Source organism: Podarcis vaucheri, assembly GCF_965113315.1.
Source record: "Podarcis vaucheri genome assembly, chromosome: 6".
Classification (NCBI taxonomy): domain Eukaryota; kingdom Metazoa; phylum Chordata; class Lepidosauria; order Squamata; family Lacertidae; genus Podarcis; species Podarcis vaucheri.
The window spans coordinates 67350824-67362753 of NC_138764.1; positions in this window are offsets into that span (position 1 = coordinate 67350824).

The window sequence follows — 11930 nt, forward strand, 5'->3', positions numbered from 1 at the left end:
GAGATATTGCAGGTTTGGTTTCAGACCACTGCAATAAAGCAAATACCACAATAAAGTGAGTCACACAATTGTTATTGTTCCCCAGTGCATATGAAAGTTATGATTACACTATTAAGCCAGGTCCCCTTGGTTGCAGGGGCAGGAATGGCTCAAGCCCTAGCCAACTTCATTCCTATGGACAGAAGAGGGGCAGTGGCAGTGGGCTTCCTTCTCCTAGAAGCAGCAAGACTTTCTGCAGCTTCACCCACATCCTGGTAAGGAGCAATATCTGTGAAGCACAATAAATCAAAGTGCAATAAAAACAAGGTATGCCTTTGTCAGGAGCAAGCCAGCAGTCAACTTTAAATTGCTGTAAAACAGCCTTGCTGAAGATGCATAGAATACAATATATTAAACAGGAGCACCTGTTTTTGTCCCTTTGTCAACACAACTGTCAGGAAACCCTGATGATGACAATATGGCATAACTGTGATGATGCAAACTTGGACAAATCCACTAACAGTATGAAGAAGTCTGAAGGAAGAAAAAATAAACCAGCAACCTCTCTTTCCTGCCAGGAACTCGGCTTGCTATATATTACATAAAACACGCCAGGAGGCAAAACCAGCATTTCTTGGGTTTGCATCACTCTCTAGCTAAAGACATGTCTCTGCTAGGAGGATTTATAATTCCAGCAGTCACTAGCCTCTGATAATCTGATCAGCTGGTAGCATTATAAATAATATCAGGAAAAAAATGAATTGCTGACTCAAGTGCACTAAGCATGCTGCGTGTATTTTCCAAGGACACAGCTTTCCCGGTCTTCCTCTTGACATCACTATCAGGCTCGACACCTGCAGGAGCCAGAGGGGGTTGAATACAAGCATAGCAGCATGAAAGGAAATCAAGGTATATGATGTGACTTGCCAATATCACTTTGTAAAGTGGGGGCTATTATGCATAATAGAAAATCATTTCCTGTAAACCCGTGTTGGAAATGCCTACAGAGTCTGTGTTCATTCCAAAATAGTTTTCCATGTTTTATCATTGTATTGGTCTTCTCTGTTTTTATAGTTGTATATTTTATTGTGAAGGTTGGATAAGAAATCAAATAAATAAATAAATAAAGCCATGCAGTTACTAGTTAGGTTGACCCCATTTGATTCTGAGGTGCTTCCATGCTTCTGCAACATACACAAAGTGCCCCCATCTCCACATTGGCTTACTTGACAGCAGTGGGCAGGTTTAGTATTCTAATCCATGTTGAACAGTGAGCTGCTGTTTAAATTTCCCACAGTGTCTCAGTCATGGCATTGTTCCAGGGCACTGTGGAAATTAAGATGTCCCCGCAGTGGAGGACTGGAAGCTCCCTTCTAAATTTCTTTCAAAGCCCTAGAATACTGCTATGGCCAGCACTGTTCAGAGGCCCCATTAGCTTTGGGTTCTGCTGAGACAATGGGGCCCCAGCCACACACTAAGGATGCTACATATTGACAAGGGATCTTGTTCAGTTGCAGTATAGATTTTGGGCAAGTATGGATGCTTAAATCACCTGTTTTGCATGCAGAAATCCCTTGTTCAGTTTCTGGCATTCCCAGGTAGGGCTGGGAAAAGAGTACCGGTAATCTGGGTCCAGAAATATATTCAACCACTGCACTACAAAAAAATTGTAGGTATGGCCAGGCCTGCCATCACAGATCAGCACCATCAGACAGTTGTTGGTGACCAGAGCCTTCAGAAGGACTCACCTTGAATCCTGCCACCGAGCCAAAATGTTGATTGCAACAACCCAGGCCCTACCATCAGACAAAGTGAGGCAGTCACCTTAGATGGCAAATGCTGCAGGTCTGAGAGCAAAAGCTGTAGGAAGACCACGCTGTGTGTGTTACCTGCCCTAAGCCAGCCTCCTGCCCCCAGGTGGTCCATCAGATGCTGTCTCATTTACAGTGTTAAAGTAAGATTCAGCTGCCATTCCAGTCAGCTTTTGTACACAGATTGGGAAGAGGCACAATCTTATCCTTTGCCTCAGGCAGCAAAAGTTATTGGGCTGGGCCACGCATAGCTGGAAATGACTGTGGCTAGTAAGTCATATTATGTTGAAATCCCAGAGGCACTGTGTGGGGATTTGCCAGCTAGACCAGCATTTTTTAAATAATAATAATAATAAATAATTACATTATTATTATTATTATTATTATTATTATTATTATTATTATTTTGCTTGTTGCAGTAATGGCTTACTGTGAGACTGGGTGCTGCTTCCACTGGACCCACTTGAAGGAGGGTGCACTGCCACTAAAGAGGTGCCAACTTGTAGGGGGGACCCTTCCAAAGTTGACAAAAATCCCTTGGCCTCTCCAAGAGATGCCAGGGTCTATGATGAAACTAGTGCCATCAGGCAGGAAGTTACGCCCTCCTGTCCTGTATAGCTGGAGCGCATTGCAGATTGATTGATTGATTGATTGATTGATTGATTGATTGATTGATGCTAAAAGGGATGTAGTGTTAAAGTTTGGATGAGCTCCACCTCTTACACCTCACAGGTAAATTGCAACTTATGTGCATTTAACTTGTGTGTATTCAACTTTACATGCTTGGCTATTCAAAAGGGGAGGAAACTGGGGCAGGAACGGGGGGGGGGTCTTTGGCAATCCCTCCACCAGTGTGTTTTGAATATATGCACTTTTGGCTTTAGGCACTATCCCCAGAATGAAACCCCTGTGTAACTTGAGAGTCGCCTATTTTCCCCTTTTGCTTTCATGTGAAACCAAGAGGCATCTTTTTGCCTCGCCTTGATGTAAGGGGGACACAGTAGAAAAAGCTTGGACACAAACAAGCTGTTTCTTCAGTCTCATACTTGCTTTGGTTTCTTTCCCCCTTCTTCTTTCCCTTGCATTTCACTTTCTCCTTCTTTCAGCTAGGACCTCTGAGCGCCAGTGTGGTGTAGTGGTTAAGAGTGGTAGACTCGTAATCTGGTGAACCGGGTTCGCGTCTCCGCTCCTCCACATGCAGCTGCAGGGTGACCTTGGGCTAGTCACACTTCTTTGAAGTCTCTCAGCCACACTCACCTCACAGAGTGTTTGTTGTGGGGGAGGAAGGGAAAGGAGAATGTTAGCCGCTTTGAGACTCCTTCGGGTAGTGATAAAGCGGGATATCAAATCCAAACTCCTACTCCTCCTCCTCTTCTTCTTCTTCGAGGGTCAAACGTCTGAAAAGCAAAATGGTAAAATCCTTCTGCTAAAAGGGAAGAACCACCAGAGCCAGGAAAAATTGCTCTGGGGATCAGACCCACCTCCCAGGTCACTCATATCCATTTTACCCTGTAATTCAATCGGGCCATCACATACTCTCCAACATATCTCCAATGAAAACAAGGACGTCCCATTCCATAACAATAATTTTACTATTTATACCCCCCCACACACACATCTTACCGGGTTGCCCAGTTAATAAACTTCCCTATACAGGATTGGCTTCAGACGGCTCGGGGTTAGACAGTGGCGTAGCATGGGTTGTCAGCACCCGGGGCAAGGCAAGTAATTTGCACCCCCTAACCCGTGGATTTTAGCACTCGAGTCTCTTCCACTAGATTAGCGCGCGCGCCCCCAGATGTTGCGCCCGGTGCGGCCGCCCCCCCTGCACCCCCCACGCTACGCCACTGGGGTTAGATAACTTCATCCCTTCCAACATTTCTCCAATCAAAATAGGGGCACCCTAAGGAAAAGTGGGACATTCCAGGATCAAACCAGAAACCTGGACGGCTTCTCTAAATCAGGGACGTCTCTGGGAAATAGGGGCACTTGGAGGGTCTGCCATCACAGAATAGCTATCAAAGTTAGTGGAAAATATCCCCCCAAAGTTCTAAAATTCCATTGTTATCAACAATCTTCAAATGGAAATATCTCCCAGAATATTTAGTAGAAATATCCTCCCAAATAAGTTCTAAAATTGCATTGTCATCAAGATTATTCAACAGGAGTAGATGGCCATAGTCACTATCCCACCTCAATGGGAACTTAGCAGCAGTGGTGACTGAGACCCATTGGAACAGAGGGGGAGAAGGCAGGAAGGCCAAACAGTAACTGAAGCTAGAGCCAATGAAAGGCAGGGCCAACTATTTCTAGTTTTGTTCCCATCATTCTCCCTACTGAGTTTTACAAGGGCAACACTGAGACTAAAGGGGAGGAAGCTGTCAGGCAGTCCTATCCGCTGGACTGGTTGTAAAGAAGAAGGTGGTCAGGTGAGGACTGGCTGAGGGAAGGCTGAGGTTGGTAGAGCAGCCCACCTTTATCCTAATGGATCGGCCACCATTGCTTAGCAGGCCAGGACTTTTGAAACACAAGTTGATAATTGATTGGAACTAGTGAAAAACATTTCAATTATTTTCAGATCACTATGGAAATCAGGCCCTAAGGGCAAAATCGACATTTTAAATAGGCCAGTTTGGTCGACATAAGTTAATGAATATTGTGCAATGGTAAATGTATTAAAAATAAGGCAATGTGGGGGTAGCTCATTGTTTTGTTGATAACATCTATACCCCCCTTTGTTTGTAGACTTATACACCTATACCCATATCAAGGGAAATTGTTCACGATGACTTTATACTTCCTCTAAAATCAGAGGCAGTAAATTTCCAAATGCCAGGTGCTGGGGAACCACCGTAGGAAAGGGAATCTGGCTGGCCACAGTGGCTAATGGGATACCAGACTAGGCAGGCCTTTGGTGTGAACCAGCAGAGCACTTCCAACATTCTTGTGTTCTTAGTTTCATGTAAGTCTGGAAATCCCTTGTACTAAAGAGTTAAATTGATTGCACAACCATAAACTTTTGTTCCTATGGGAAGGTCCCAAGCAAGTTGTATTCTGTCATAATTGGCTCTTGCCCTGAGGCTGCCACATTTTGTGCCTAGCAATCTCTTCTTATACTTTTAGAAAAACATGCATGAGTGATCTTTACCCCAGAAGAATTGAAGGGGGTTGGAAGCTTTTCCTTCTGTTGCGGCATAAACAGGAACTTTTCTGGGTGTCATATGATGAGGGTTTGGTGTCTCAAAGCTATTGCTCAAGGTTAAAAGCATGTGGCATTTTTAATAGGTAAATATCAGTATACTGTGGCTTTTTTTGTGGGGGAGCCAACTTTATTTTGTATTTGTCCTTTTGCTTCTCTTTCCCCGTTCACCTATTTGATGTCAAATTCTGGTCATTCTAACCCCCTCAGAGTTCACTTCTGATGCAAAACTACTTAAATCAGTGAAAATTAGGGCTGCACTGAATGGGCACGACCCAACATTGTGCCAGAAGATGCAACAGGGCTTCCCCTTCTCTCCTCCTGTTACAACCCCCATGTCCTCCCGATGTGCTCCAAGGGTGCCCCAAACCTTTGGAGCACATAAGGAACAAGAGGGTGAAGTTGGTTGCATTGAGCCATTTACTTCATTCACTGTCCCTCAACTCAGATTTTGATGCATCCTTGGGAAGGAATTGTCCAAGTAGCCCAACACAATCACACAGTGTAGTTTAGCACACCTTTTGCAAACATAACCCTATGCAATTTTATTCACATGTCCTATTGTAAGTTTGGAAAACTCAGCAGTGGCCAGAGGATTGGAGAAGATCAGTGTACATCCCAATCCCAAAGAAGGGCAGTGCCAAAGAATGCTCCAATTACTGCACAATTGAGCTCATTTCACATGCTAGAAAGGTTATGCTTAAAATTCTACAAGGCAGGCTTAAGCAGTATGTGGACCAAGAACTCCCAGAAGTGCAAGCTGGATTTCGAAGGGGCAGAGGAACCAGAGACCAAATTGCAAACATGCACTGGATTATGGAGAAAGCTAGAGAGTTCCAGAAAAACATCTGCTTCATTGACTACGCAAAAGCCTTTGACTGTGTCAACCACAGAAAACTATGGCAAGTTCTTAAAGAAATGGGAGTGCCTGATCACCTCATCTGTCTCCTGAGAAATCTCTATGTGAGACAAGAAGCTACAGTTAGAACTGGATATGGAACAACTGATTGCTTCAATATTGGGAAAGGAGTACGACAAGGCTGTATATTTTCTCCCTGCTTATTTAACTTATGTGCAGAATTCATCACGCAAAAGGCTGGACTAGATGAATCCCAAGCTGGAATTAAGATGACCGGAAGAAACATCAAGAACCTCAGATATGCAGATGAGACAACTCTGATGGCAGAAAGTGAGCAGGAATTAAAGAACCTCTTAACGAGGGTGAAAGAGGAGAGCGCAAAATATGGTCTGAAGCTCAACATCAAAAAAGCTAAGATCATGGCCACTGGTCCCATCACCTCCTGGCAAATAGAAGGGGAAGAAATGGAGGCAGTGAGAGATTTTACTTTCTTGGGCTCCATGATCACTGCAGATGGTGACAGCAGTCATGAAATTAAAAGACACCTGCTTCTTGGGGGAAAAGCGATGACAAACCTAGACAGCATCTTAAAAAGCAGAGACATCACATTGCCAACAAAGGTCCGTATAGTTAAAGCTATGTTTTTCCCAGTAGTGATGTATGGAAGTGAGAGGTGGACCATAAAGAAGGCTGATCGCCAAAGAATTTATGCTTTTGAATTACGGTGCTGGAGGAGACTCTTGAGAGTCCCATGGACTGCAAGAAGATCAAACCTATCCATTCTAAAGGAAATCAGCCCTGAGTGCTCACTGGAAGCACAGATCCTGAAGCTGAGACTCCAATACTTTGGCCACCTCATGAGAAGAGAAGACTCCCTGGAAAAGACCCTGATGTTAGGAAAGTTTGAGGGCACAAGGAGAAGGGGACAACAGAGACGAGATGGTTGGACAGTGTTCTCAAAGATACAAATATGAGTTTGACCAACTGCAGGAGGCAGTGGAAGACAGGAGTGCCTGGCATCCTCTGGTCCATGGGGTCACAAAGAGTCAGACACGACCAAACGACTAAACAATGACAACAATCCAAGGTAAGAGCCAGTGTGTTGTAATGGTTAAGAGTGATAGACTCATAATCTGGGGAACCGGGTTCACATCTCTGCTCCTCCACATGCAGCTGCTGGGTGACCTTGGGCCAGTCACACTTCTTTGAAGTCTCTCAGCCCCACTCACCTCACAGAGTGTTTGTTGTGGGGGAGGAAGGGAAAGGAGAATGTTAGCCACTTTGAGACTCCTTCGGGTAGTGATAAAGTGGGATATCAAATCCAAACTCTTCTTCTTCTTCAAACAACTGATGCGAAATAGGTTTTTAGGCTCTGAGCTTCATATTCTCAGATGCAACTGTTGAAACACCACTATGGTCAGAGCTGGCTGTGGTATTCTCTGTATTGCAATGGCACACTTTGTAACCACCAAGTCAAATTCAGGTCACCAGCTATGTATAGCAGTCTCCTGGTTTGCCACCTGCCTTAACGGAAAGTGGTGCAACACCGGAGGTGAGCAGAGAGATGTACACACCTGTTGGGAAACAGGCCACACAAGGAGAAGAACCAGGAACTATCTGGAAAACATCAGGCCTCTGACAATTAACGTACATGAAGATGAGGCAATTATACTCAAGAGATAACTTCTGAGTGAAAGGAAAATACAAGGAAATGTGGAAGTACCTTAAAATACTCCTGTTCTATTTATAAACCCAATGGAATGTACACCCACGCTACTTTTCTTAAGCCTGGGTGGATCTCAGGAAGTGATTTCATTGTCTAATGTGTAATTTAGAATTGCTGATCTTTCTGGCACCCTGAATCACCTTTTATTGAGAAGAAGAAGAAGAAGAAGAAGAAGAAGAAGAAGAAGAAGAAGAAGAAGAAAAGTAGTAGTAGTAGTAGTAGTAGTAGTAGTAGTAGTAGTTTGGATTTGATATCCCGCTTTATCACTACCCTAAGGAGTCTCAAAGCAGCTAACAATCTCCTTTTCCCTTCCTCCCCCACAACAAACACTCTGTGATGTGAGTGAGGCTGAGAGACTTCAAAGAAGTGTGACTGGCCCAAGGTCACCCAGCAGCTGCTTGTGGAGGAGCGGGGAAGCGAACCCCATTCACCAGATTATGAGTCCACCACTCTTAACCACTACACAACACTGGCTCTCACACCACTCTGTTCAGGTTCCATTTCAAGCCAGCTCTACACAAATTGTCTCTGCAGACTGTTTTAAGAGGCTATGGTCAATGTACAATCTGCCTGCTGAAAGATCAGAATGCACCTCCGCTTTACTGCCTTTCTCTAGCATATTGTTTTAATTATTCAGAACAAATCTAATTTCAATAATCCTTTGTGTGAGCTGTACAGTGCACAAAATTTGGCTTGCTGAGTTGAGGAAGTTTTGCTTTTGACTTGGAACATATTGCTACAGTTGCTACACTTCTCTGAGCAGTGAGACGTTCCCAGGCATAGTGCTCACCCATGTTTGAGGAGGTCACTCGGGGCTGGTAAATTAGAGCTGGATGAACAGCTTAACACTCCAATAGTCACCATGAAATGAAATACAGTGGTACCTCTGGTTACATACTTAATTCGTTCCGGAGGTCCGTTCTTAACCTGAAACTGTTCTTAACCTGAAGCACCACTTTAGCTAATGGGGCCTCCCACTGCCGTCACACGATTTCTGTTCTCATCCTGAAGCAAAGTTCTTAACCCAAGGTAATATTTCTGGCTTAGCGGAATCTGTAACCTGAAGCGTATGTAACCGGAAGCATCCATAACCCAAGGTACCACTGTATAGGCTTTTAAAAACAATCCCACCAAGTAGCCAAAGCCCATCTCTATCTCACCACAGCTCTCCAGAAAGAGACAGTGACCCTGCCAGAATATTAGTTTACAGAACCCAAAAGCACTTCTCTCGGTGTCTCTCTTTGTCCATTTTTACCTCTGCCGCAAATTGCAGAATTAACACTTCTTATCAGGTCCAAGACTTTGGCCAATTATTGCCTGAGGGCAATTTGTAGTAATAGTCCTATTCACCCAGATTTGTTTGAAAACCCAATAATAGTCTATAAATAGTGACACTCTGACAAAGAATGTTCCTGGACTTTCACATGTTTTTGATCCAGATACAATGTGGGGGGGGGGGTCTGTGTAGGATGCTGCTGGCTTGTTACTGCTATACTATAAGGAGACTTGGCAGCTGGGAACATTCTACAGCTCTCAGTGGTGAGTGGTGGAATTTACAGCCTGTGCTAATCTGAAATCTAAAATCAATCCTTTAAGTAGTCTTTGTCTGTGGCAGATATTTGCCTAAGGAGATTAGGAGGGAACATACTTGCATGCAACTTCTCTTGAGAAGCACTGTTTAAAGGTGGTGTATTGATACTGTAAACACATACATAAAACACAAGCAGATATCCATCTGGGTCAGCAATCTGGATTAAGCACTTCTAGCATTGGGATATGTCTTCAGATGAGCAGACACAGCAAGTGTGCACTTCATAAATGATGTATAAATTGACTCAATTTTTATTTTGAAACTAATAGTTTGGAAGGAATTATATGTCTTGAAACATCCAAATATTGTAATAAGAAGACTAACATTTATATAGGACTTGCTGGCCTCCATCTGTTATTGCATGCATCTAGCCTGAGTTAGATGATCAGTTTACTACTCCCCACCACCACCTGTGAAGCAGGGAGTGGAGGCTTGGGAAGATGGATAAATCTAGCTTTTGTCTTCTAGTCCTAAGTATCTGGGGACGCGGGTGGTGCTGTGGGTTAAACCACAGAGCCTAGGACTTGCCAATCAGAAGGTCGGCAGTTTGAATCCCCGTGGCGGGTGAGCTCCCGTTGCTCGGTCCCTGCTCCTGCCAACCTAGCAGTTCGAAAGCACGTCAAAGTGCAAGTAGATAAATAGGTACCGCTCCGGGGGAAGGTAAACAGCGTTTCCGTGTGCTGCTCTGGTTCGCCAGAAGTGGCTTAGTCATGCTGGCCACATGAACCAGAAGCCGTACACTGGCTCCCTTGGCCAATAAAGCGAGATGAGTGCTGCAACCCCAGAGTCGGTCACAACTGGACCTAATGGTCAGGGGTCCCTTTACCTTTACCTTTTACCTAAGCATCTGACTGGTGATATGCAGTATAGCAGGATATTCTTCCCTCACCAAATTACTCTTTTTCCTCAGAATAGCTTGCCAAGGAGGATCTGGGGATCCCAGAAACTTAGGAACAGCCCATAACAACAACTCTGTAGTAATCGGGACCTTGGGATCTACCAGGAGACAGGCAGGGATCTCATTCTGCAGAAAGGGACCTTGACCTCCGAAGAAGAGGCAGAACAGTTCCCAGGAACAACAGTGCCTCCAAAGACCAAGCAGTGGTTCCAAGGGAGTTGTTTGTGCATATATGTTTTTGTGTATACATGCCATCCCCAGAATGCAACCCCAGTGCAAGACACAATTGTACTGTACTGTCGGAGCCAATCTGGTGCTCCTGCCAGTGTATCCAGACAGCCCCAACCTTATTGCCACCTTATTCTTCCCCAGCACTGCCTGCAAAAGCTACAGCAACTGTGGTGCCAGATGGGTGGCTGCTACTTGTACAGATTACCTAACAGGGGTTCCCTGCCTCAGTTTCCCTCCCTTGCCAGGACCACAATATACTTCCTCTGCCTGTCTCAGTTTCCCTCATGACCACACCACCTCCCCTCTCCTTGCCTCGGTTTCCCTCAGCAAGTTCACAAGGTGTACTTTCCTCCTCAGCCTCTAACCCTACAAAAAGGTCACAATATCCCCACCTCCTTGCAGACCACTTTCACTTCCACCTGCAGCTTCCCACCAAAAGCCCCCCCCCCCCCGGTCAGAAAAGCACCCCCAGTGCCAGGAAGAGAGAGAGGGATGAGAACACCTCTAATCATTCTTAGTCTGTGTGCCTCTTGCGCCCCCTCCTGGCTTAAACTGTCATTACCCCTTTACAACTGACAAGTGCAAATATTAGAGATGCTGTCTCAATCTTTTATAGCAACTTTGGTAGTTAGTTCGGTAGACTGTGACCTTATGTTGTCTGTGAGTCAGCTAAATCACATCCCATCATTATAATAAGAAACTGGAGCAGTAGGTTCATGGCTTATAGGTAGAAAATTATTCAACGAGATGATTGGAAACTTGACAGTGTAAGAGAGGGGCAGGTTTGAGAATGGTCCATTGATGTATTTGAGGTAGACAAAGGGCTTATATTGAAAAAGTTTTATGAGAGACTTTGGCATAGACTCTGTCATGGTTTTCCAAAAGGATTTCATAAGAACAGCCAATAACTGATCTAGTCCAGTGTCCTTTTCTCACAGCAGCCAACCACCAAAGTGCTTCTGCAAGCATCTGCTTTGATCTAAAATTGATAAAATGAGGAAAGGGGGGAATCGAACTCACAGAATATGCATTCACCAAATGTCAGCAAAAATAACTTGAGAATTCCCCCCACTTCTTTTTAGTTCTAATGCATAGAAACTGAAATTCTGTACAAATGAATACAATTGGAGGAACTGTAGCATCGTATCTACTGATTATATCAGACAATATGATGTGATATAATTAGCAGACTTGGCAATTCAGATTGTCCAAAAGTTAGTATTTAAATGATTACGTATTTTGAATTATTTGATGGCTTTTCTAAAAACAAACCGTTGGTGTGATATGTGAGAAAGAGTGTGCTGGTCTCCTATAGCTACCTTGCAGCAATAAAAATTCTGGTCAATAGATGCATTAGCGCCAACCACATAGGAATACTTCAGCTGGGATTGGCATCCTTTGCCCAGATGGGATGATGCTCTATTCATTATGTTTACATGTAGCTTGTAGATCTAGTTGTGCAACTTGACTCATTTGTGTAAATAAACCAAGTAGAAGGAAGAAGAACAAAACCAATTTCACAAAATAGATATAGTACTATAGCCTTGCAGTGTGACCAAAGGTTTAAACTCTGTAACTATGTAATATATGAGGCACAGTAAAGGAGCCATTTTGTATCTGTAACTATCATGTTACT